We start from the raw sequence: 26,788 nt of genomic DNA, 5'->3' as shown, positions 1-26,788 counted from the left end.
TCTGAAACCCAGGCAGGGACACCCTCCACTAGACCAGGTTGCTCTAAGCCCCTCTCCAGCCTGGCTTTGAACAGTGCCAGGGATGGGACATGTGTTATGGTTTAGGGCGAGGTGTTCCTGCCCATGGCCAGGGGGTCGGAACTTGATGATCTTAAGGCCATTTCCACCCCTAACTATTCTGTGATTCTATGATTCTATGTATTTTTAAATAGGCACCCACCCCCCGATCTAACCGCTTCCAGCTGCAGACAAAAAACACAGACACAAACACGGCCTGCAGCGGACACCCTCTCTGCCGCTTTAAACGCACTCAAGAATAGTCCCAAACATGAGACAAAGTGCTGACGAACACACCATGGCATGTAACAACACCGCAGACCCCTCCCCTTTGCTCTAAGCTCGCCGGACCCACCACAGGCGGGAGGCAGCGGAGCCAGCTCCGGATGAGGAACAGCAGAACCTCACCCGGAGCCAATCCCCGCCTTCCCCCCCCGGACCTTGGGACTGCTCTTGGGGCGGGCCTCGTGGGGCCCCCTCACGGCCTCCGCCATGGCCATACTCTGCAGCACCACCAAGCCGCAGCCACGGCTACTGCGGGCGGAAGCGGGGGAAGATTGACACCGCCCCCACCCGCTCCCCTCCAGTCAGCAGCGCGGTGGCTACGTGAAGCACGGAAGGACTCAGCACAGAACGCAGAGCTGGGAGCTGGAGCATGGCCGCCAGGCCTGGGTGAGGCAGGCCTCCTGTCAGGAGGGGAGCGGGCCTGGTGTAGGCTCACACATAGGCTCAGATATGGGAAGGCCAGGTTCCCTAGTAAGGGTGTGGGGGGAGGTCGGATTACGCCATAGGATCCTGTGGGGAGGCCGGGCCCCTCCATAAGTGTTTGAGATGAGGATCGGAAGTGCTATGTGGAGGCCAAGCTCCTCTATAGGAGCCTGGGAGGGAAGTAAGTTCCCCTACTGAGGACCGGATGGGAGGCCAGGATCATCTCTAAGAACTGGGGAAGAATCCAACCTTCTCTATAAGGGAGTGGCCAGGCTCCTCCTAAAAGGAGTGGCAGGGAGGCAAGGATCATCTATAGGAGCCTAGGGGGAGGCCAGGTTCCCTTCTACGGACCTGTGGAGGGGCCAGGCTCTCCTATAATGCCCCCAGGACAAAGGGGAGTGGGGAAGGAGTCTCCTCCATAAGAGTCTGGGACAAGGCCAGATGTCTGTGGGGAGGTCAAGCTGCTGCTACAGGGAATGCGAGGTAAGAAACCAAGCCCCTACTACTGAGGCTGGGCAGTGTGAGTTCTCTTCTTTCTACTTGTGCCATAGCAGGACCCAGAAGTGCCACCGGAGCGGGGTAGCCTGTGTGCAGTGCCTGAGGCATCTCCAGCCACAGCAGGGCTCCAGTCTCAGCCTGGGGAACCAGGCATCACTGACCCTTTTGATCCCTACTCAGGTGCTCAGCTGCCCCAGGGAGCCACCGCTGGAGCCCAGGCCATGCCCCACTGGAGCAGAACTGATTTCAGCCAGTCCCCAGATGGATGAGTCCCTGCAGAGCTCAGTCCCTCCTCGCAGAAGACATTGTAGTCAAAGACCTAATGATCTTGAACAGGTAATGTCCACTCTCTTAGGCCTTGTACTTCGGCCTTTAGAAGATCCTTTGTTATCAACATCATCTGTCATTTATAATACCTGTAGGAAAGGTAAATTGTGTGTGGGTCAAGGCAGAGATGATCCTGACCAGGAGCCCATTGCACATTACAGAGCTGGTGATCCCCTGAGCAGGCACAGGGCTGGTCTGCATTGCCCAAGCCCTGTGGCTGCAGAATGAGCTTGGCCATCTCATGGTAACGGGGTTCATGGGCAGTTCCTGCCTGATACTGACACACCAGCTGCCTGGCCCTGCCTGTATCTGGAAACGTAGCAAGATGTTATCATGTAATCTTCCTTCGTGACTAATGCTACTTTCTTGTGATGCTTTATATATTAGCTCGTATTACCAAAAAGGAAGAGCTCTAACTCTGCCTGAAGGCAGGATGCCCACCATCTGAAGGGACATAAGATTTACATGCTACCTGTATACCTCTTCTTATTTTGTCTTATTAAAGCAGCTGTGGCCTCTCTGTCCCTAGGGGGCGAGGCAGGAGCTGTTCAGCTGGTTATCAGAGTCTCTTGATAGGCCCTTCACTTCTATGGGTGTCTGGGAGGAGGACAAACCCCTCTAGAGAGGCCTGTGAGGAAACTCAGCCTGAACGTAGGGGCCTCTGTGGAGGCTAAAGTCTTGGTGTGTTCTCTCCCAGAGCTGTCGTGGTATTGAGCAAGTAGGAAGTAAAGGCTGAGGAAGGATATGCTCTTATAGGCTTCCTCCCAGGAGAAGGAACTTGAACATCCTAGGGTGCTTTGAAGGTGTACCAGCCCTAGCCTAGACAAAAATGTCAGTATGGCATCTTTCAGAAGAAAGATAGCCACCACACAAGTCTCAAAACTTAATCATAAAAGATGTGTGTGAGAACTAAGACTACAGCAGGGTCCTTCAGGAGAATATTTCGACACTTGGTCTTTCAGAAATGTAAATGGACAACCGATTCCTTGGCATGTGCCCTTTGCACAGTCCATCAGGAGAGATATTTAAGCTCACTGCCATCTACTCTGCACATGGAAATACAGTAAAAGCTCTGGGGACTGTTTGGCTTACACATGCACTGAAGTCACAGAGATTCAACTTGAAGAATATCATAGAATCATAAAATCATACATCAGAAGCTCCCGTTGCTCCAATGTTAAGGCACCTGGCACCAGGTTTAAACAGCTGAACTGTGTGCTGGTCCCCTTCTCCTCCATCCCTGTATCATAAGGCACTGAGGAGCTTCTTAAGCAATGCTGCACATGAGGATATGAGGGAGACCAGGAGCCCTGCGGCACACGAGTTTCTGAATCAATGCCGTGAGCACATATATGGTAACAAAAAAAGCAAGAACTTTGGGAGATATGGTCAGGAAATGAGTTTCAGGGCTCCAGCCCAACATTAATAACTAAGTTTATTTCCAGTGGTGCATAGGCACAACAAGTCCAAGGGACTTCTTTACCAGAAGTTAATCAAATGAGAGTCTGCAGAGCCTACCAGGCATGCGCTACACCATGAACCTAAAAATCTGCAAGCCCCTCATTGGAGAGGTGGTTGAAGAGCTAACCAACTTCTCCAGATCCTCAGCAACACTGCAGGGTGCAGGTCTGTGGCAGCACAGCCTCTCACTGGGTAGCTGTGCTGTGGCCTGCTACACAAGGCAAGATGCAAATCACCTTCCAGTATCAGCACTTAAACCTAAAGCACAATCACAGCTAAGCCAGACACGTAGTGTATTGTTGGTGCACCTCTAAGTGAGCTCCCTGAAAGACGTGGCCAAAATGAAACCTAAATTACAAGCTTAATCACTATTAATGAAGGACATGAGAAACGGGGAAAAGCTTAACCTGAGATCTGAGTGGGATATATATGCCCTAAACATTAGCCAGTTTCCCAAAGCATTGTGCAGCACTCCCCTCAGCATGTATGACTTCTTGGTTATCTCCAGCCTCTTTCAGATGGCTGTGCTTTGGAAGAACTTGAAATCAAAAACTTCTTCTGACACAGATGGCCCCTGCGTCTGGGTCCATCGCTTAGACTCCTTTTCTTCCCCCGAGTGTGAACATGGCATATCTGTCCAAGCAGTTTGCTGGTCACAGGCACAGATTTGTAATAGGCAGTTTCTGGGTTTGCAGATAATTATCTCAGACCTCAAATACTTTGCTGAAACGGAGAAGCACTTCAGCTCTGTGTGGCTGCTGTGAGAAATGGTCTCTAGGTAAAAACTTAAGCTCAGGGTAGACACAACAGTGAAGCAGCTCTTTATTAATGGTTTTGCAAAAAACGGGTGTCCTAACGAGTAGGCACACATAGCAAAAGCAGAACTATGATTTGGATTTCCTCTCCCATCCACAAGTTCCCTCCCTTGTTTCCCGGTTGGTTGGGTACTCCAAGGTTTACAACCCATTTAGTGCTTATAACCTATGCTAACTGTATTTATACCTCCCCATACTGGACGTTGTATGCCCCTTCCTCTTATTTATTAACCACATCTGTATTAACCACATAATCCTTTTCCGGTTCTATTTTGCAAGTCTTTGGCAGACATGTGGTACCCCAACTTAGTCTTTAACCAGCCTGCACCAGCTTAGTTTGCACATAGACAGTATTTTTTTAACCAAGGAGTGTATATTTCATCTAGAGATGACATTGGCTTTAACCCCAGAGTGTGTCTTTTCTGAGTTACTAGATCTCAAACCTTTTGTTTCGTTCCCTTAGTAACTTAGCCCCAGCCCCAGTATTGAAAACTCTTAATATTGCAAAGCCTTACTATGGATCTTGAAGCTCTAATATTGGAAAGCCTTAATATTGCAAAGCCCCATCTCCACTTATGCAAAAACAATGCCGTTTGTCTCACAATTCCCCCTTTCTCTTATTTATACTGGGTTTGGTTTTTGCACTTTCTCTGAATACTTACCCCATATGTCGCTTTCAGTCTGGATAACGTAACTTCACAGTTTTGGTCTACAGATAAGTAGTCCTGATCATCATCAAATTTTTTTTTTTTTTTTTTTTTTTTTAATGTAAAGCATTTCATCCGAGTAGGGTGGTGGTCCCATGACCATTTGTTTGGACAAAGTTGTTTCAAGAAGTTGTACACATCTTCCTATATACAGAATTATGTAGCACCATATAGCTATTCAGAAACCTGCTACTACAGTTACGGAAGTAAAAACTGGTATCACCATTGCTCTCCATTTTCCAAATCAGGATTCTATCCATCCTGTTAATGAAATACCTGTTCTGATATTTTCAGCCAAACCTTCTGCCAACGTATAGTGAGCACTTGAAAGGCCCTGGTTATGGCTCCATCTGGTGTTGTATTATTTGGCATTATGCATACTCCTCCTTTTTCAGCTAATATATCTAAAACTATTCTATTTTCACTGTATATTTGACCCATTCTAGCCAGGCGCTTCTATTTCTGTATCATTTTTCTATCTTGCTATTATTTGTCGGAGCCCATGTCCCCCCGATGGAGGAATGGTAGTGTCCACAGGCTGGCCACATTCGTTCCTCTTTGGCTCCCAAGCCACTATTGCAAATCTAGCAGTTGAGTCCCTTCCTGTCACATCTGCCCCCAGGCCATGAACTTGGCTTATTGCCCCTCCAGCATTTGCAATAGCAAGTGCATGGGACCACACTCAACAACCCACATTCAGATTCTGAGTGACCCTTAAACATCTTAACTTTATATTTTAGAGATTTTCTCTAAGCACTGGGTGAGATAGACCCATTAAAGTCAGCTGTAAACCAAACATCACTCCACCCAGGAAAAGGTGATTCCCAGTATGGCTGGAGATAATACTCTGGGTATAAATAGTTACCACAGCTTACAGTTTATCCAGCCTGCACCGGTTTAGTTTCATAGGCTGTACTAAGAAAGTATTCTTTTTAACCACAAAGTGTGTCTTTCATCTAGAGATGGCACTGTCTTTAACCACAAAGCGTGTCTATTTGAATAATTATATCTCAAACCCTTTCCTTCATTGCCTTAGGAACTTAATGCCAGACCTAGTATTGAAAACTCTTCTTATTGCAAAGCCTTACTATTGATCCTAAAGCTCTAAGATTGGAAAGTCTTACTATTGTAAAGCCCCATCCTCAGTTATGCGAAAATACTGTTTCTCTCACAGATGGGAGTAACCGGAAACACCACCACACTGGCCAGACCAACAGTGTCTTCTGCCTGGAGAACCTACAAACAGGATCAACAGCATCTAGGGATGTAGCCGTCAACTGTGGCATAAGCAGGCTCACCTGAAACAGGGAGCACAAAATAATCAGGTCTGCTTATGAGAAGTGCTCATGACAAGACTACACAGGACAGAAACACTGGCCACCTGTGTTAAAGGGATGGAAGGCAATGGTGGATGAGGCTGAAAGAGACGTCTTGATTCTATGATTCTATGATTTGCCGAGCAACCAAGGCATTTTACCAATTTCCATCCCTAAAGTGCCACAGGGAATTATATAGCTCATGGTGTTGAATGAGGGAAAGGCCCAAACTGCAGAGACTGGTGGGATCCCAAGCGTGGACATCCTTAAGGTCCACAAATGCCTACATACAGGGCTTTGGTCAGAACTTCTCCTTAGTGAAACCTTGTCTCCAAAGTCAGAGTCCAGCTTCTCAGGATCTTTCAAGGGGGACCAGACTTCACCTAAAGCATTCCCTTTAGACAGCTAAAGCTTGTGATCTGATGGGGAAGAGCAAAAGCAGGTTTCTTCCGTGGAGCCAGAAACCTGATAAAGCAAGTAATTCTGGTGCACTGGTCGGGATGGGTATAGGTGCCCTCCTGCACATTAGAAAAGAAAGAGCTGAAGATCTGCGTGGCTCTGGGACTCCCAGTGCCCTTCCTCAGTGCTCCCCAACTGCCCTCCGGGAGCTGGTGGGAAGGCAAGAGGTTAGGCCAGCCTGAGCTTTACAGAGACCTGATACCAAGGCACGTCTTGGTGGCCTGACATGAAGCCAGAGGGCATTGCGAAAATAGTTGATCCGCTTGCACTCCTGGGTCTCAAAGAACTCAAACGACACAGACAAAACGGCCCTAACATCTGTAAGAAGAGAGCAAATCTCCTCTCTTCTGATCTCATCCCACTACAAAGATCTCTGTCCACAGTAAGCAGCAGGTGATACTGGTCTTCTGCTGGAAACATGGTAACCATGAGTCATAGAATCATAGAACCAACTAGGTTGGAAAAGGCCTCGTCCAGAGAAGAACTCATCCCTTTACACAGCCAGGTATTTCAAAGATGAGCGTTAAGTTCTGGAAGGTCTGCAGGACCCATGCGGAAGGGGTCACTCAGCACACCACTACCTCTGGGGAGACGAAGCCAGCTTCCTAAAGGCACTGCATGTGGCCTAGGTACCCCATGGTCCTGCAGTGCCAGCTGACTTCTCTTCCACAACTATGGAGTAATAAAAAAGCATTGGGGATCTATGAAAGCAAAGTGTCTTGACTCGTTTGTCTTCTCTCTCTTTCCTGCCCATCCCTTTTCCAAGCAGCTTTAAGCCCAAGTCTTTTGAAATGTGCTGTCTGGTATAGCTCCATTTCATGCCTGAGTGACAGCCTTTGATCCCACGTGTATGTATGCACTTGTTATGACTTGCTGTTTGCAAGCTTGCAGCAGACATGGGATAAAACCTCAACCTCTGCACTTCCTATCCGTGGAATCACAGAATCATAGAATAGTTAGGGTTGGAAAGGACCTTAAAATCATCTAGTTCCAACCTTCCTGCCATGGGCAGGGACGCCTCGCAGTAAACCATGCCACCCAAGACAGCATCCAACCTGGCCTTGAACGCTGCCAGGGATGGAGAATTCACAACTTCCTTGGGCAACCCATTCTAGGACCTCACCACCTTCACAGTAAAGAACTTCTATCTTACATCTAACGTAAACTTCCCCTGTTTCAGTTTGAAGCCATTACCCCTTGGGCTATCACTACAGTACTGCAGTCTCGACGAAGCCTTCTCCAGGATGAACAGCTGCAACTTTCTCAGCCTGTCTTCATGTGGGAGGTGTTCCAGCCCCCTTGTCATCCTTGTGGCCCTCCTCTGGACTAGCCCCAATAGCTCCACGTCCTTTTTATGTTGAAGACATCAGAACTATACGCAATACTCCAAGTGAGGTTTCACGCGAGCAGAGTAGAGGAGCGGAATTACCTCCTTCAACCCTTGGTTACACATCACAGACAGCTGCAAAACACAGCTCAGCAGCAGAACAGCATCACAGTCCTCTCGCCACCAGCTCTGGACTTCCCTAGCACTTGCTGGAAGTCCTGACTAGACCATTTTGCTATGAGACAGTCTGCTTTAGACTGATACGTCCGCTCAGAGGGGTTCCCAAGCTACCACATGAGATATATGGTGAAGGGCTGCTGGCACACCGAGTTTACATGGAGATGGCTTCACCCAGCTTGCATCCCCAGTGTGCCATTACCTGCTGCTGCAAATTCATTTAAAGTCCTTCAGAGTTGCACAGTCTGCTAGGTGGTGTCCTGGCTGTAGAATACGCTGGCCTTAAGCCACTGAGTATCCAGAAGTGACTACGGCTGTTCAGGATAATGGCCAAACCCATTGCACAAGCAGCTTAATGGGTAATAAGGTCACTACTTTGAGTCTGTTACTTTGAAAAGGTAGTGGAAGGAAAAATAAAAACAAAAAAAATAGTGGAAACCTTGAAGTAGTGGGACTTTAAATTCAGAAGGCAAGCCAAACACACACACAGGGTTAGCTGCAACATGTTCTGCTGCTTCACTGCCAGAGAACACAGAGAAGGCAGATCTGTGCCATCCTGGAACCCTGCAGTGAGGAGTAGACATCCAGAGGACCACACTGCCACATAAAGGCGTTTTGGTGCTTTTGCCTCACAAGCTTTGGCATTCTCTTTCTGTCGTTCTTCCTGGATCTTCTCTAGTGTGGTAACGCTCTGCTGGTAACTCCTGCCTTTGAGACAAATCACACTGTCATCTGATTATCATTAATTAAAAAGGCCCTTTGTTAGAAGGCAGTACATGAAACCTGAATTGGCAGGGTCGTCAGGGAGGAAGCAGTACTGTGTGAGCTCAGCTATGGATGGGCACTGCAAGGAAATGCAGAGCTGTACAGGAAGTTGAAGGGCCATGTCACAGCGAAACGGTGAGAAATGGGAAGTGGGATGTGAAGCCCTGGTATGGCTCTGGAGTGAGCTCCACCTCTGCTATGCTTGGCATGAGTTTTTGAGGAGCCAGCCCTGACCAAGGAGTTGGAGCTCACTCGAGAGCCATGCCATGGCTTCAGAACCCCTGCCGCAGGAAACACTCCCCTCACCCTCCAAAGCCTGCATTTCCACACTCACCAGAATCTTCCAGAGATGATTTTATCTGCAGCAGCTTGAGGAACAGCTGCCAAAAATGGGAGAGAGAAGAAAGCTACAGGAGAGTCGATATGCATCATCAATGGAACTGAAGCCCAGCTAGAGACCATTGCTGGCCTTTCCATCTCATCCCCAAACCCAGAGCTGGGAGAAGAGTTATGGGGCAGGAGAGCTCCAAGAACATACACCCTTCCTCCTCCTGTCCCATAGCCACCCACCTCTGTATACCTTCTCCGGCTGCTTCTGTGTCATCACATTTGTGTTGTGGCTTACAACTTCTTCCACCTCATTCTTATCCCTGCAGAGCTGCTCATAAATGCGCTAGGCCTAGGAGAGCTAACAAACATTGCAGGAGCATGTTAGCAAGCAATGAGTTGCTATGACAACTCATGCAGCTAGCTCTGGAGGAAAACACAGCCTCCAAGTGAAGAGGTGGACAGAGGCTGCCAGCAGAGCAGGGAACAGCATACAAGGCCTTCAAGCGCCCTACAGCTTGAGCAAAACTGACCTCACAAGACAAGCTGCTCTTCATTTGGCATGAAAAGCTCATAGCAATCGAGTCCTTGACATCTAAATCACTCTTATCCAACCGTGCAAGGCTGCTACTGTTAGAAGAGTGTGAAGTTTTTAAGATAAAATAATGATATAAAATGGTAGAAATGATTATGTTTGAGAAATTTATAAATCAATAGTGTGGTTTTGTATATTAGGAAATGTTGAAACTTTGCAGTTACATTTGCAGTTTTGTATCATGGTTATTCTATAACAAATGTTACAGTGGTATTCTTGGTAGCAAGAGTTAACACATCCATATATGGTGAAGGGCATATTGATGAATTAGAGAAATATATTGTGAAACTCTATCCAAGTAGAACCTAGGCATACCAGAGGCAGTCAAGGCGAGATAGGAGAATGCTGGTGTCCACATGATGGTTAGAACATGTCCAAAGATCAGAAATGTAAAAAGGACAAGGTAAGGAAGGCTTCTTACTTCATCCGAGGAAGACTCCTTACTTCATCAGGACGACCACCAGGGGGGCTACGCAAGGGCAGAAGAGGCTGATGACGTAATAGACTGATGTGGTCATCCTTGATGCATATGTATTAGTCAATGATGTAATCTGTATTGAATATGTAATTGATTATGTAACTTTAGTGTATAAATTACAAATGCAACGTGATGAGACCGAAGCCAGATTTGGGTGCGTGCACCTCGTTTCCCAGCGCTGCAATAAAGCACCTCATATAACCATTCCGGTGGTTATCTCTCAGTTCTTACGCTAACATTTTGGCGAACCAGATGGGACCTCGCGGGCATTGCTGAGGCGGATCGCATTTCGGTCCTGCTCCAGCCGGCACTGGCAGATTCTCGGGGAGCCATCGACCGCGACCGACCTCCGCTGCTCACGACGGACCTCTGATACGGTAAGGAAGGTGCTTTTTTCTTTTTTTCTGATTTGGTCACAGTGCCGGTTTTGTAAAGTATGGTTTGGTAATTACGTTACAGAATTTTGGTAAAGTGTAAGTGTATCGACTTCTGATAAACTTGGCTGTAGGCAAAGCCTGCTTGGTTTGGTGAAACTTTGGCTTCAAAAAGTCTACCAAAGAGATGCGGTGAAAGCTGCATCTGGCCTCATGAAGTCTGACTTGGTAAAGCCTGCCTGTTAGATGTGGCAAAAGCTGCGCCTGGCTGGGGCTAGGGAGCTCCCGGGGTAAAAGCCTAGGCACCGTCCATTAGACAGTAGCGAAAGCTCTGCAGGTTCGGCAAATGTGGTGTTGGTATTGGTATTTGTGCTGCGGGATCAGCATCTGTTTGGCTAAATAGTGTATCTTAGTGGTGAGTGTGTGGTGTGTGTGGAGTAGAGAGAAAAAAAGAGAAAAAGAGGGATAAAAAGGAAACAGAAAAGGAAAATTTAAAAAAAAGAGAAAAAAAGGAAAAAAATATAAAATGCTGTTGTTTCCCAAATTGTCTCCATTAGGCTGTATTTTAAGCCATTGGAAGGAGGGTGGATTTGGGCAGAGTATGCTGAAAAGCAAATTAATTAGTTACTGTAATGTATGGTGGACACAGTATGAACTGGGGGATCAGGAGAAATGGCCTGAAAAAGGGACTTCACAGTATAATACTATACTGCAGTTGGTGTTACATTGTAAAAGGAAAGAAAAATGGGACAAGGTATTATATATAGATCTTTAAGAAATAATGATGAGTGGCAAAAATCCTGTGGAATAATGGTTGTAAAGGTAAATGCTAATGAACAGCATAAGGAATGTGTTACCAAGAAAAATGTATGAAGTGCCTTGCTTTAGACAATAGTTTACAACACCAGGGGGATACTGAAAGTCTGGATTTGGCAGTTGCTCCGTCAGCCCCACTGGCATTAAATGAAAAAAGGTGGTGGCGGGGGAGAAGATGACAGTGATAGTGATCTTGAGAGTCTGGGTAGTTGTGAGTGTAAAAGAGATCAGAAAGCAAGCCTCCCCATTACCCCAGTCTCGCATAGAACTCGCCAGAGGGGAAATCAAAAACAAAAGTGCAGGCTCAGACGTCCAGAGGAGTGCTTGCGCCTTTAAAACAGGGAGTTGGAACAGAAGGACCAGCGTGCATTAAAGTACCCTTCTCAACTGGAGATTTAGTTACCTGGAAACAATCAGCAGGAGAATTTGTTGGCAGTAATCCAGGGGAGAGAACAGGGTCTCTCTAACCCTAGAGGAAGAGGATTTTGTAATCCAAAAGTGGGAATGAATGTAGAAAGGTTAGGATATAATCAATATGCATACTGCAAACAGGAAGGACACTGGAAAAATGAATGTCCATTTAGGGAAGGACAATTTATGTCTCCAGGGAATTCTTTTATGGGATCTGGTGCAGCTAAGGTGATGGTGCTAGGAGAGTTTGATGACCAAAGCTGACTAGACAGAGCGAGAAATGGAGAGCCCCTCCTGAAAATCCAATTGGGAGAGAAAGAAGTGAAACTTTTAATAGACACAGGGGCTACCTATTCAGTTTTAAATGATTTACATGGAAGGTTAGAGGAAAGAACTACAACAATTGTGGGAGCCACAGGGAAGGAGGAAATACAGCCATTCTTGCTGCCCCTAGATCTGCGATTTAGAGGGAAGGAATTAACACATGAATTTCTATATGTACCTGAATGCCCCATTCCCCTTTTAGGACAGGACTTATTGGCCAAATTGGATGCAGTGATTATTTTTGAAAATGGTGAATATAGATTAGTACAAGATCTGAGGGTAATAGATGAGAAATCAATTACAGTTCTTTTGCATTTGGTGTGAAACTATAACCCCGTTGGAACAGTTGTTGTGGATCAAATATTATTGTCATAATTGCTGATGAGAATTATACCTCTGACCTGCCAGAGAGGGCAAGACTGGAGGGAATCAGTGCTGCAGCTGGAAGGGTCTGCCGAGGGCTGCAACCCCTGGGGCTGTGACCGCTGAGCACTATGATCCTGACCTCTTTTGGCAACGGTTCTGTTTGGGCCCATTTAGGCAAATGTCGCGGCTGATAAAAGCGACAACTGTAATGAATGCATTACCACAACTAGATGAGGGAGAGTAACTTCTCAAATACTAGTCTACCACACCATGTATGAATGTAAAGGAACAATAATTGGCAATTGTGTACACAACCAAACTCAATACAGACTTCGCAAAGAAAGAAAAATAAAACAGTTTTAATCCGAAAGAACTTTGAAATGTGAAATTTGTTTGAAAAATAATCCAGTAGTAAAAAGACAAGTTGAGATGGGAAGAATTAGGATAGAAGTGGAATCAGGAGAATATTGGCAGGTTGATTGTATGAAACTACCAAAAGTACAAGGATACAAATATCTACTAGTAGGGGTTGACACTTTTTCTGGATGGCCAGAGGCCCTTCCCTGTTGCACCAATCAGGCAAAGGAAACAGTGAAATGTTGCTTAGAGAAACCATTCCACGATTTGGAGTCCCTTTAGGGATATCGTCAGATAGGGGTCCACACTTTATTGCAACCATAATATAAGAAGTTAGTAAACTATTAGAGAGATCATGGAATTTACATGCCTCCCCCCCCACCCCGGGAGGCCCCAATCTAGTGGACAGGTAGAAAAGATGAATCAAACAATAAAGAGACAAATCAGTAAAATATGTCAAGAGGCCAAAATAAAATGGCCACAAGCATTACCTATAGCTCTGTTATGAATCAGAGTAAAACCTAGAAGTGGAATGTCAGTAAGCCCCTATGAGATCCTCTATGCAAAGCCATGCGAGGCACTGGAACCCAATCCTAATACCCATATTAAAGGGAATCAAGATGTTTATAATTATGTGCTGTCTCTTGGTAAAACCTTAGCTCCACTGTGGAGCACTCTGGTGCGGAACGGACCACTAGCCTTGGAAAATCCAGTACATGATATCAAGCCAGGAGATCAAGTCTACGTCCGAAACTGGAATGAAGAACTGTTGAAAGAACGGTGGGATGGACCATATCAAGTACTGTTAACCACGTTCACGGCAGTAAAGGTAGAAGGGGTGGATTTTTAGATGCATTATATACAAATAAAGAAGATTCCAAAGGTTTGAGAAACACAGATACTAGGTCCTACAAAACTAAAACTGAAATGTAGATAAGATGTTTGCGTTGATTTATAAAACTTTGATTGCCATTTGGTCATTAACACAGCTGATGGTTGTTCCTATCCTAGGAATTCCTCAGAAAATAAATGTTTTGATACGACTTATAGGACAAGATGCCATTCTGACCTGCAAGTTCACAGACGCCATTCTGGTAGGATCAATGCCAATAAGGGTAATTTGGGAAAAGGTAAATAATCCTCCCCAGCATCCAGACCTTATCTTTGACAGTAAGAAACATAAAGCTCAACTGGAGGGTAAATGGAAGTTGGAAGGTGAAGTTAAAAATAGACTCAATGGGCAGAACCAAAATGTAAGGGAAGTGGAATTAAAATTGTCAGACTTAACCTTTGAAGACCAGGGCAGACATCAATGCATTGTAAAAACAAATAGAAGTATAAAATATGCGGAGAGGATATTAATTGTCAAATCTGCAGAAAATTATGGAATGAAAGCAAATCACAAATCTGCAATCGGCTACAGTGAAATTAAAGTTACAGGGAAAAGAACCAAAAGATCAGTAGATCCAACACAAGTAATTCAGATATCCTGTCAAGATCCTGAGGAAAATTTAATGATAGGCCTGATTGAGGATTTTGCAAAAATGCAGAATACAAGTAAGATAACAGCATGTTTACCAATACCAAGGGCAGCAGGAGGGCCAATTGAATGGGGAATAATAACCTTTCCACTCCCAGAAATTGGAAATAATAAAACAGTGTGTAAACAAGTAACTAAAATTGTGCAGAAGGGACAGACAATATATGTCAGACAAAAATGGAAAAGTCCAGGAGGTTTTAAGGATTGTCAGAAGTTTTTAAATTACGTCTATTCACCAATCAGACGATTTAAAAATGTGGGATGGTGTGCATATAACAAAGCTAAGAAAATATTAAAGCCTCGAGAAAAATAGAGTGGGAATGTCAAGATAAAAATAGTTTGAACAAAAGTTGGGACAGTGTTTGGTCAACGAGCATTTTGCAGAAATTTCAATATGGGAGAGGAACACCTTGGTGCCTTAAATGGACAGGAAAACAAAATTCCACACAGAATATCCCATTCATGACAACACGGGAGGAAGTTACAAAAGTCCCGTGGTGGAACTGTAAAAAAATTTTTACTGTGATTCAGATTTAGAGAAAATTGCCTTACCACCACTAAAAATTGCTTTGATAGCAGGATGTGCATGACAAGGATTGAAGAGTGGAGGCAAAACCTTAAAAGACCATAAAATCAAAGTAAATTGCAAGTCTTCAACTATACGTAGTGTAAGACATTTTGTTTGGGCTGCAAGTGACAGGTCTTGGACCACACATTTATTTGTAGATGGTCTTGTCAAGGAAATCACCTTGGGATTACCCACACTTTGTCCAATATGGAAGAAATCACCATTCAGAGGCAAATTGGAAACTTTACAAATTTGAATGAAAATAAATGTAGATGATAAGGGTACTTGGCAGGAACCCTCCACAGGTACTAAAATAGGATGGGCTATGGAATCTTTATTTGCTCAGGTAGTATCATATCGAAATAGGGAAATGATTTATGATCTAATTGGTCAAACAGAAAGATTAGCCAGGGTAACAAAGAAAGGATTCAGAGATTTAAATTTGCAATTACAAGCAACAACTAAAATGACTTTGAAGAACAGAATGGCATTAGACATGTTGTTACTTAAAGAACATGGTGTTTGTGAATATTTGAAAGACAGAATAGACCATTGTTGTGTTCATATTCCTAATGTAACTGCGAACATAGAATACAACATTTCCCAGTTGACAAAAGTTGAACAAGAAGCACTGGAATAGGTTGTCCAGGGAGGTTGTGAGTGCTTCATCCCTGGCAATGTTCAAGGATAGGTTGGACAAGGCCTTGGGTAATACGGTTTAGAGTGAGGTGTCCCTGCCCATGGCAGAAGGTTGGAACTTGATGATCTTAAGGTCTTTCCACCCCTAAATATTCTATGATTCTATGAAAAGGAAAAAGAATACATTGAACATAATTGGATTGGAGCACTCTTTGATAGTTTGGGCCTTCACCTTACTGGATGGGGCTGTTCCCTTGTGCAAACTGTAAATGTAATACTGATTGTATTTTTAATACTATATCTGATGTATTTTTGTATCCAAAAGGAAATAGCCCGAAGCAGTGCATGGACCCATCGAATTATAGGAGTAGTAACTAGGAAACATCCAAAATACCCCACACCTCCTCCTACTTACCAGGAAACAGCTACCTAAGAGAATGAAAATAATTACTTAAGTTGAGAGAAGTATTTTCAAAGGGGGGAAATGTTAGAAAAGGGTGCAGTTTTTAAGATAAAATAATCATATAAAATGGTAGAAACAATTATGTTTGAGAAATTTATAAATCAATGGCGTGGTTTTGTATATTAGGAAATGTTGAAACTTTGCAGTTACATTTGCAGTTTTGTATCATGGTTATTCTATAACAAATGTTACAGTGGTACTCTTGGTACCAAAAGTTAACACATCCGTATACGGTGAAGGGTATATTGATGAATTAGAGAAGTATACTGTGAAATTCTATCCAAGTAGAACCTAGGCATACCAGAGGCAGTCAAGGGGAGATAGGAGAATGCTGGCATCCACATAATGGCTGGGACATGTCCAAAGAACAGAAAGGTAAAAAGGACAAGCTAAGGAAGACTTCTTACTTCATCCGAGGAAGACTCCTTACTTCATCAGGACGACCACCAGAGGGGGCTACGCAAGGGCAGAAGAGGATGATGTCGTAATAGACTGATGTGGTAATCCTTGATGCATATGTATTAGTCAATGATGTAATCTGTATTGAATATGTAATTGTTTATGGAACTTTAGTGTATAAATTACAAATGCGACGTGATGAGACCGAAGCCAGATTTGGGCACTTGCCCCTCGTTTCCCAGCACTGCAATAAAGCACCTCATATAACCATTCCGGTGGTTATCTCTCAGTTCTTACGCTAACACTACCAGCCATGTCCCTGGTGTACTCTTCAGGTTTTCAGAGCACACTATACAGACATAAATGTGACGGTCTTCCTCTGCTGCATCTCTTGATGTAGTGTCTGCATGAGCTGCAGCAGAGAGAAACCCTCATATTTAATACTGTGCCAGCAGTGTGCTCGTATGTTAGCAGTGTTAAACCATACAGCAAGAAAGAGCAGCATATTTGCTTTACCACCATGGTCTTCTCATAGTGCAGATTCCTTTTTCTGTGAATTGCCTCCATTATCAGCTCTTATGTGTGAAGACAACAGAGATAGAGTCAACACGTCACTGACCATCGAAGCTCCACGATGGACTATGTGGCTTAGGAAAGGAAGAGGCACAGGCCAAACTCAGATGGCCTCAAGAAATATATTTCCACCCAAAGCATCTTCACAAAACCCAACATTTACACTTCTAGCTACGCCTACACCTGTCTATGCAATGGAAGTCTACCAATGAAATCCACCAATATATAGTACTGTATCATCTCCATAGAATCTAGGAAAATCGGGAAGCCCGCTCCTTTCTGCTACCTCCAAACCTGCAGCACTTTTCCCTCATATTCCAGACAAAGGAATCTAAAGCGAGAAGAGGTTAACAGACTTGCCGATTTTAGCAAACCCTATGAATATCACGCAACACTATATATATAAAGAGATATATATATGTGCTTTAAGAAAATTCCTGGTTGAGGCTGGTGTCTCTGGAGGTGACCCCTGCGATAGCCAGCCCCAAAAGGCACCCAAAGGAGAAGATGTGGCAGTGAGATGAAGGAAGTCAGAGGTTCCGCAGCAGAATTTCTATATATAGGAAGGAGATTAGGACTTCCTAGCAGCGGCAGGCACTGGGAGCATGCAGGGTGCTGGGGCATGGTGGGAGAAACGAGCCAGGAGCCAGGATCCATCCCCAAGGAAGGTGATGGATCAACACCCTGACCTTCTTCCGATGCAGTTTTTGCTTTTCCCTGAATTCCTCCATTTTCTTTGCTTCTTCCCTAAGGGTTTCTGCCAGCTAGATCTGACCTTCTCCCACACTAACTCTGCAAAGAAAAGAAAGTTTCATATATAGATAGATACACACAAACATACCTATATATACACACATACACACATACATGAAAAGACTGTTGCTCAAATCACCTGCTGTAGCTGACATCAAACCTACCCCATAGTACACCTCCCTTTCCAGCAACATGTAAAAGCAGCAGGAATTTTGAAGCGGCATCCAAGCAGCATTAGCTATGTCAGCATCAGTTCTGCTGGGGGCCTCCTTTCAGTTTAAGAAAACTGGTATCAAGAAGTTCTGCAAGCAAGCACAGTCACATCTGTCCCTCACCCCGATGAATTCAGACAGGTTTCAATACACGGCAACCTGAAGCAAAGAGTTGCCCCAATTTACCACACAGTCAAGCTGGGCCACAGAAAAAATGATGCTAAAATACCCTCAGGCTCATCCTGCTGAAAGTGAGGGACCATACCACAAAACAGCACCCCAGAAAGTTCATCGAGTGCCATATGCAAAGTGTAGTTCACACTTCAAGACCCAGAGCTGTTTCAAACCCACACCTATCAATAGCCAGCTGTTTCAACAGCAGAGCCATGCTGGGGAGGTTCGCCAAGAGTCAGGGCAGCAGACCTATGTGGCTGTGGCTTAGAGTGCACTGAGCACAGGAGAGCAGAGTGCCAGCCCTCGGGGTAGGGATGCTGCCTGCCATGTGTACATGGAAATGAAGGGACAATGTATGGTGGCCAAAGCATCATCTTGTAGATGCTCTGATTAGAAGCGTGGAATCATTTAGGCTGGAAAACACCTTTAAGATTATTGAGTCCAACCGTTTACCCTACACTGCCAAATCAACTGCAAAATGTGTCCCGAAGTGCCACATCTGCACATCTTCTAAACACCTCCAGGGATGCTGACTCCACCACTGCCCTGGGCAGCCTGTTACAGTGCTTGACAACCCACTCTGGGAAGAAATTGTTCCTCATATTCTGTCTGAACTTCACCTGGTGCAGCTTGAGGTCGTATCCTCTTGTCCTATCCCGTGTTACATGGGAAAGGAGACAGACCCCCACCTCACAACCTCCTTTCAGGTGATAGAATCATTGCAGTACTGCCCCTAAATCCTGGCCAGGGCCTAGAAAAGTCTGGGAAATTCAAGTGTTAAACATGCATCACAGGGCAGAGGAACCTCTGGCAGATCCCACAGTTACAGGCTTGATACTACAGGAACATGTATTTGCACATCTACCCCACCACCACCCAAATCATGTACATGGACTTGGGAAACAGAGATCATACACTACCGCAGAAGAGTGTGTCACAGCGAGGATTATTAATCTTAAGAGATTCAGGTAGAAGCAGAGCTGCGTACGCAGGGTTTCAGGATTCTGTCTTCAAACAGTAGTTTGCAAGATACATTTGTCACTGAGCATGCAAAAAAACTTTCTTTGCATGACTACCATCCTCATTGCTGCATCCAGTATCAGTCGTGCTGGCCTAAGAGGAAATGAGCACAGTGCTAACGAACGCCGTGTTTCAGAAAAGATAAAACCTGCCCTGTGTGGGAACAGTCTGCTCTGACTTCATGCGTGGTTCCAGCCATGCCCTGTCACCAACTAAAATCATGGAACCACATCCACAGAACAAAACTCGTTCTGGAATCACAGCCATAGCTGAGACTTAGATCTGATCCTTGTTTTCCAGAACAGTGGTCAATTAATTCACCAATTTATTCCCAAAGGACTTGACAGCCAGGAGTTCACTGCCATTGATCTCCGGGGGGCAGTGTACAACATGGAAGAGGATAGCCAATTTAGATAAACATTTCCAATTTGAGCCAGCTGTGAGTCAAGACATTTCAGTTCCGATCATTCCACAACTACTGAAACGCAGGCAGTGACACCTTCCACTAGACCAGGTTGCTCTAAGCCCCCATCCAGCCTGGCCTTGAACAGTGCCAGGGATGGGACATGTGTTTTTAGATAGGCACACACCCCCCGATCTAACCGCTTCCAGCAGCAGACAAACAAACACGGACACAAACACGGCCTGCAGCGGACACCCTCTCTGCCGCTTTAAACCCACTCAGGAATAGCCCCAAACACAAGACAAAGTGCTGACGAACACACCATGGCATATAACAAAACCAGAGAATCCTCCTCTCTGCTCTGAGCTTGCCGGACCCACCACAGCCGACAGGCGGCGGAGCCAGCCCAGACTAGGACCAGGACCGGCGGAACCTCACCCGCAGCCAATCCCCGCCTTCCCCCCCGGACCTTGGGACTGCTCTTGGGGCGGGCCTTGTGGGGCCCCCTCACGGCCTCCGCCATGGCCATACTCTGCAGCACCACCAAGCCGCAGCCACGGCTACTGCGGGCGGAAGCGGGGGAAGATTGACACCGCCCCCACCCGCTCCCCTCCAGTCAGCAGCGCGGTGGCTACGTGAAGCACGGAAGGACTCAGCACAGAACGCAGAGCTGGGAGCCGGAGCATGGCCACCAGGCCTGGGTGAGGCAGGCCTCCTGTCAGGAGGGGAGCGGGCTTGGGGTAGGCTCACATATAGGCTCGGATATGGGAAGGCCAGGTTCCTTAGTAAGGGTGTGCTGGTAGGTGTGACACCTATGGGGTACCATAGGATTGTGTGGGGAGGCCGGGCCCCCCCATAAGTGTTTGAGATGGGGATCAGAAGAGAATCCTTCATAAAGTGCTGTGTGGAGGCCAAGTTCCTCTATAGGAGCCTGGGAGGGAGATAAGTTCCCCTACTGAGGACCGGATGGGAGGCCAGGATCATCTCTAAGAACCGGGGAAGAATCCAACCTTCTCTATAAGGGAGTGGCCAGGCTCCTCCTAAAAGGAGTGGCAGGGAGGCAAGGATCATCTATAGGAGCCTAGGAGGAGGCCAGGTTCCCTTCTACGGACCTGTGGAGGGGCCAGGCTCTCCTACAAAGCCCCTGGGGCGAAGGGGTGTGGACAGGGAGTCTCCTCCATAAGAGTCTGTGGCAAGGCCAGATGTCTGTGGGGAGGTCAAGCTGCTGCTACAGGGAATGCGAGGTAAGAAACCAAGCCCCTACTACTGAGGCTGGGCAGTGTGAGTTCTCTTCTTTCTACTTGTGCATTAGCAGGACCCAGAATTGTCACAGGAGCGGGGCAGCCTGTGTGCAGTGCCTGAGGCATCTCCAGCCACAGCAGGGCTCCAGTCTGAGCCTGGGGGACCAGGCATCACTGACCCTTTTGATCCCTACTCAGGTGCTCAGCTGCCCCAGGGAGCCACCGCTGGAGCCCAGGCCATGCCCCACTGGAGCAGAACTGATTTCAGCCAGTCCCCAGATGGATGAGTCCCTGCAGAGCTCAGTCCCTCCTCGCAGAAGACATTGTAGTCAAAGACCTAATGATCTTGAACAGGTAATGTCCACTCTTAGGCCTTGTACTTCGGCCTTTAGAAGACCCTTTGTTATCAACATCATCTGTCATTTGTAATACCTGTGGGAAAGGTAAATTGTGTGTGGGTCAAGGCAGAGATGATCCTGACCAGGAGCTCACTGCACATTACAGAGCTGGTGATCCCCTGAGCAGGCACAGTCCTGTGGCTGCAGGATGAGCTTTGCCATCTCATGGTAATGGGGTTCATGGGCAGCTCCTGCCTGATACTGACACTTACACCAGCTGCCTGGCCCTGCCTGTATCTGGAAATGCAGCAAGAAGTTCTCATGTAAACTTCCTTCATGACTAATGCTACTTTCTTGTGATGCTTTATATATTAGCTCGTATTACCAAAAAGGAAGAGCTCTAACTCCGCCTGAAGGCAGGATGCCCACCATCTGAAGGGACATAAGATTTACATGCTACCTGTATACCTCTTCTTATTTTGTCTTATTAAAGCAGCTGTGGCCTCTCTGTCCTTAGGGGGGAGGCAGGATCTGTGCAGCTGGTTATCAGGGTCTCTTGATAGGCCTTTCACTTCTATGGGTGTCTGGGAGGAGGACAGACCCCTCTAGAGAGGCCTGTGAGGAAACTCAGCCTGACTGTAGGGGCCACTGTGGAGTCTAAAGTCTTGGTGTGTTCTGTCCCAGAGCTGTTGTGCTATTGAGCAAGTAGGAAGTAAAGGCTGAGCAAGGATATGCTCTTGTAGGCTTCCTCCCAGGAGAAGGAACCTGAACATCCTAGGGTGCTTTGAAGATGTACCAGCCCTAGCCTAGACAAAAAAGTCAGTACGGCATCTTTCAGAAGAAAGATAGCCACCACACAAGTCTCAAAACTTAATCATAAAAGATGTGTGTGAGAACTAAGACTACAGCAGGGTCCTTCAGGAGAATATTTCGACACTTGGTCTTTCAGAAATTAAAATGGAAAACCGATTCCTTGGCATGTGCAGTTTCCACAGTCCATTGTAATGCATCAGGAGAGATGTTTAAGCTCACTCCCATCTACTCTGTACAGGGAAATACAGCAAAAGCTCTGGGGACTGTTTGGCTTACACATGCACTGAAGTTGCACAAATTCAACTTGAAGAATATCATACATCAGCAACTCCCCTTTCTCCGAAGTTAAGGCACCTGGCACCAGGTTTAAACAGCTGAACTGTGTGCTGGTCCCCTTCTCCTCCATCCCTGTGTCGTAAGGCACTGAGGAGCTTCTTAAGCAATGCTGCACATGAGGATATGAGAGAGACCAGCAGCTCTGCAGCACCTGAGTGTCTGAATCAAAGCCGTGATCATGTATATGGTAACAAAAATGTAAGAACTTTGGGAGATATGGTCAGGAAATGAGTTTCAGGGCTCCAGCCCAACATTAATAACTAAGTTTATTTCCAGTGGTGAATAGTCACAACAAGTCCAAGGGAGTTCTTTACTAGAAGTTAATCAAATGAGGGTCTGCAGAGCCTACCAGGCATGAGCAGTACCATGAACCTAAAAATGTGCAAGCCCCTCATTGGAGAGGTGGTTGAAGAGCTAACCAACTTCTCCAGATCCTCAGCAACACTGCAGGGTGCAGGTTTGTGGCAGCACAGCCTCTCACTGGGTAGCTTTGCTGTGGCCTGCTACACCAGGGAAGATGCAAATCAGCTTCCAGTATCAGCACTTAAACCTAAAGCACATCTACAGCTAAGCCAGACACGTAGTGTATTGTTGGTGCACCTCTCAGTGAGCTCCCTGAAAGACGTGGCCAAAATGAAACCTACATTACAAGCTTAATCATCATTAATGAAGGACTTGAGAAACAGGGAAAAGCTTAACCTGAGATCTGAGTGGGATATGTATGCCCTAAACATTAGCCAGTTTCCCAAAGCATTTTGCAGCACTCCCCTCAGCATGTATGACTTCTCGGTTATCTCCAGCCTCTTTCAGATGGCTGCGCATTGGAAGAACTTGAAATCAAAAACTTCTTCTGACACAGATGACCCCTGTGTCTGGGTCCATTGCTTAGACTCCTTTTCTTCCCCCGAGTGTGAACATGGCATATCTGTCCAAGCAGTTTGCTGATCACAGGCACAGATTTGTAATAGGCACTTTCTGAGTGTGCAGATAATTATCTCAGACCTCAAATACTTTGCTGAAACGGACAAGCACTTCAGCTCTGTGAGGTAAAAACTTAAGCTCAGGGTAGACACAACAGTGAAGCAGCTCTTTATTAATGGTTTTGCAAAAAAAAAGGATGTCCTATCAAGCAGGCACACACAGCAAAAGCAGAACTATGATTTGTATTTCCTATCCCATCTACAAGTTCCCTCCCTTGTTTCCCAATTCGTTGGGTACACCAAGGTTTACAGCCCATTCAGTGCTTATAACCGTGCTAACTGTACTGCCTCTGTTTATACCTCCCCATATTCGACGTCGTATGCCCCCTCCTCTTATTTATTATCCACATCATTACTAACCACATAATCTTTTTCTGGTTCAATTTTGCAACTCTTTGGCAGACATGTGGTACCCCAACTTACTGTTTAACCAGCCTGCACCAGCTTTGTTTGTACATAGACGGTATTTTGTTAACCAAGGAGTGTATCTTTCATCTAGAGATGACATTGGCTTTAACCTCTGAGTGTGTCTTTTCTGAGTTACTAGATCTCAAACCCTTTCTTTTGTTCCCTTAGTAACTTAGTCCCAGCCCCAGTATTGAAAACTCTTAATATTGCAAAGCCTTAATATTGATCTTGAAGCTCTAATATTGGAAAGCCTTAATATTGCAAATCCCTATCTCCACTTATGCAAAAACAATGCCGTTTCTCTCACAATTCCCCCTTTCTCTTATTTATACTGGGTTTGGTTTTTGCACTTTCTCTGAATACTTACCCCATATGTCGCTTTCAGTCTGGATAACGTAACTTCACAGTTTTGGTCTAAAGATAAGTCGTCCTGATCATCTTAAAATTTTGGGGTTTTGTTTTTGTTTTTTTAATCTAAAGCATTTCATCAGAGTAGGGAAGTGGTCACATGAGCATTTGTTTTGACAAAGTTGTTTCAAGAAAAATTCTTCCTATATACGGAATTATGTATCACCTTATTGCTATTCATATACCTGCTACTACAATTACAGAAGTAAAAACTGATACAACCATTGCTTTCCATTTTCTAAATCAGGATTCTAACCATCCTGTTAATGAAATAACTGTTCTCACATTTTCAGGGCATTTTCAGGCTTGAAAAGCCCTGGTTATGGCTCCATCTGGTGTTCTGTTATTTGGACTAAATGTGCAACACGTATTCCTTAGCATTATGCATACTCTTCCTTTTTCAGCTAATATATCTAAAACTATAGTATTTTTAGTGCATGTTTGTCCCATTGTAGCCAGGCGTTTCTATTTCTATATCTTGTTTCTATTTCAAATATCTACTACAAATCTTTAATTGCAATTACTTTTACTATCTTAGGATTATTTAGTGGAGTTCATGTCCCCACCGATGGAGGAATGGTATTGTCCACAGGCTGGCCACATTCGTTCCTCCTTGGCTCCCAAGCCACTATTGTAAATCTAGCAATTGAATCCCCTCCTGTCACATGTGCCCTCAGGCCATGAACTTGGCTTATTGTTCCTTCAGCACTTCCAATAGCAAGTGCATGGGACCACACTCTTAACACCCCACATTCAGATTCTAAGTGACCTTTAAACATCTTAATTTTAGTCCACTGAGGAAAAGGTGATTCCCAGTATGGTTGGAGATAATACTCTGGGTATAAACAGTTACCACAGCTTACAGTTTAACCAGCCTGCACCGGTTTAGTTTCATAGGCTGTACGCAGATAGTATTCTTTTTAACTACAGAGTGTGTCTTTCATCTAGAGATGACACCCTCTTTAACCACAAAGCATGTCTATTTGAATAATTATATCTCAAACCCTTTCCTTCATTGCCTTAGGAACTTATTGCCAGACCTAGTATTGAAAACTCTTCTTATTGCAAAGCCTTACTATTGATCCTAAAGCTCTAAGATTAGAAAGTCTTACTATTGTAAAGCCCCATCCCCAGTTATGCGAAAACAACACTGTTTCTCTCACAGATGGGAGTAACTGGAAACACCACCACACTGGCCAGACCAACAGTGTCTTCTGCCTGGAGAACCTACAAACAGGATCAACAGCATCTAGGGATGTAGCCGTCAACTGTGGCATAATCAGGCTCACCTGAAACAGGGAGCACAAAAAAAAATTAGATCTGCTTATGAGAAGTGCTCAAGACAAGACTCTACACAGGACAGAAACACTGGCCACCTGTGTTAAAGGGATGGAAGGCAATAGTGGATGAGGCTGAAAGAGATGTCTTGATTCTATGATTTGCCGAGCAACCAAGGCATTTTACCAAGTTCCATCACTAAAGTGCCACAGGGAATTATATAGCTCATGGTGTTGAATGAGGGAAAGGCCCAAACTGCAGAGACTGGTGGGATCCCGAGCGTGGACATCCTTAAGCTCCACAAATACATACATAGAGGGCTTTGATCAGAATTTCTCCTTAGTGAAACCTTGTCTCCAAAGTCAGAGTCCAGCTTCCCAGGATCTTTCAGGTGGGACCGGACTTCACCTAAAGCATTCCCTTTAGACAGAGAAAGCTCGTAATCTGATGGGGAAGAGCAAAAGCGGGTTTCTTCCGTGGAGCCAGAAACCCCATAAAGCAAGTAATTCTGGTGCACTGCTCAGGATGGGTATAGGTGCCCTCCTGCACATTAGAAAATACAGAGCTGAGGATCTGCGTGGCTCTGGGACTCCCAGTGCCCTTCCTTTGTGCTCCCCAACTGTCCTCCAGGAGCTGGTGGGAATGCAAGAGGTTAGGCCAGCCTGGGCTTTACGGAGACCTGATACCAAGGCACGTCTTGGTGGGCTGACATGAAGCCAGAGGGCATTGTGGAAATAGTTGATCCGCTCACACTCCTGCATCTCGAAGAACTCAAATGACACAGACAAAACGGCCCTAACATCTGTAAGAAGAGAGCAAATCTCCTCTCTTCTCTTCTCATCCCACTACAAAAATCTCTGTCCACAGCAAGGAGCAGGTGATGCTGGTCTTCTGCAGGAAACATGGTAACCATGAGTCACACAATCATAGAACCAAGTAGGTTGGAAAAGACCTTGTCCAGAGAAGAACTCATCCCTTTACACAGCAAGGTATTTCAAAGATGAGCACTGAGTTCTGGAAGGTCTGCAGGACCCATGCGGAAGGGGTCACTCAGCACACCACTACCTCTGGGGAGACGAAGCCAGCTTCCTAAAGGCACTGCATGTGACCTAGGTACCCCATGGTCCTGCAGTGCCAGCTGACTTCTCTCCCACAACTATGGAGTAATAAAAAAGCATTGGGGATCTATGAAAGCAAAGTGTCTTGACTCGTTTGTCTTCTCTCTCTTTCCTGCCCATCCCTTTTCCAAGCAGCTTTAAGCCCAAGTCTTTTGAAATGTGCTGTCTGGTATAGCTCCATTTCATGCCTGAGTGACAGCCTTTCATCCCACGTGTACGTATGCACCTGCTATGACTTGCTGTTTGCAAGCTTGCAACACACATGGGATAAAACCTCAACCTCTGCACTTCCTGTCCATAGAATTACAGAATCATAGAATAGTTAGGGTTGGAAAGGACCTTAAAATCATCTAGTTCCAACCCTCCTGCCATGGGCAGGGATGCCTCGCAGTAAACCATGCCTCCCAAGACGGCGTCCAACCTGGCCTTGAACGCTGCCAGGGATGAAGAATTCACAAG

At 45.6% G+C, this 26,788-nt stretch overlaps 2 long non-coding RNA genes across 2 annotated transcripts; both read left to right on the top strand.

Annotated features, from left to right (window-relative positions):
- Window positions 1-4,076: 4,076 nt before the first annotated feature.
- LOC133214207 (uncharacterized) lies at window positions 4,077-25,230 on the top strand. The gene is made up of 2 exons (XR_009726042.1): window positions 4,077-4,162; window positions 24,783-25,230. It is a non-coding gene; the product is annotated as an uncharacterized LOC133214207 (long non-coding RNA).
- On the top strand, window positions 20,766-23,827 carry LOC133214210 (uncharacterized). The gene is made up of 3 exons (XR_009726045.1): window positions 20,766-21,004; window positions 21,732-21,806; window positions 23,694-23,827. It is a non-coding gene; the product is annotated as an uncharacterized LOC133214210 (long non-coding RNA).
- Window positions 25,231-26,788: the final 1,558 nt, after the last annotated feature.

Source organism: Neopsephotus bourkii, unplaced genomic scaffold, assembly GCF_033783945.1.
Source record: "Neopsephotus bourkii isolate Nb327-2 ecotype Australia unplaced genomic scaffold, CSIRO-AGI_Nbou_v1 NB_874, whole genome shotgun sequence".
Taxonomy (NCBI): Eukaryota; Metazoa; Chordata; class Aves; order Psittaciformes; family Psittacidae; genus Neopsephotus; species Neopsephotus bourkii.
The sequence above is the reverse complement of the archived record's forward strand: the minus strand, read 5'-3'. Positions and strand labels throughout refer to the sequence as shown.